Raw genomic sequence first — 286 nt, 5'->3', positions numbered from 1 at the left:
TCACTACACATTTACCTGATCCACCATCTTCAAGGAAGGCCTGGTAGTATAGTGGTTAAAAGATGATATGCTATCATCTTTTAATACATTGTTACTGTTATTACTTTAGATCAATTCAGAATAAGAAAAAATATATTCCTTCACTTCTCAAAAATGATTTTATTGTGGTCCAAAAATATGTATTTTTAAAATTAACATTTTAATCATTTAAAAATGTACAATTCATTGACAGTAAATATATTTACTGTGTAAAGCAAACATCCCCACCATCTATTTCCAAAAGTTT

The sequence above is a fragment of the Chrysochloris asiatica genome, unplaced genomic scaffold (genome assembly GCF_000296735.1).
Source record: "Chrysochloris asiatica unplaced genomic scaffold, ChrAsi1.0 scaffold00389, whole genome shotgun sequence".
NCBI classification, from domain to species: Eukaryota; Metazoa; Chordata; class Mammalia; order Afrosoricida; family Chrysochloridae; genus Chrysochloris; species Chrysochloris asiatica.
Note: the sequence above shows the minus strand (reverse complement) of the source record.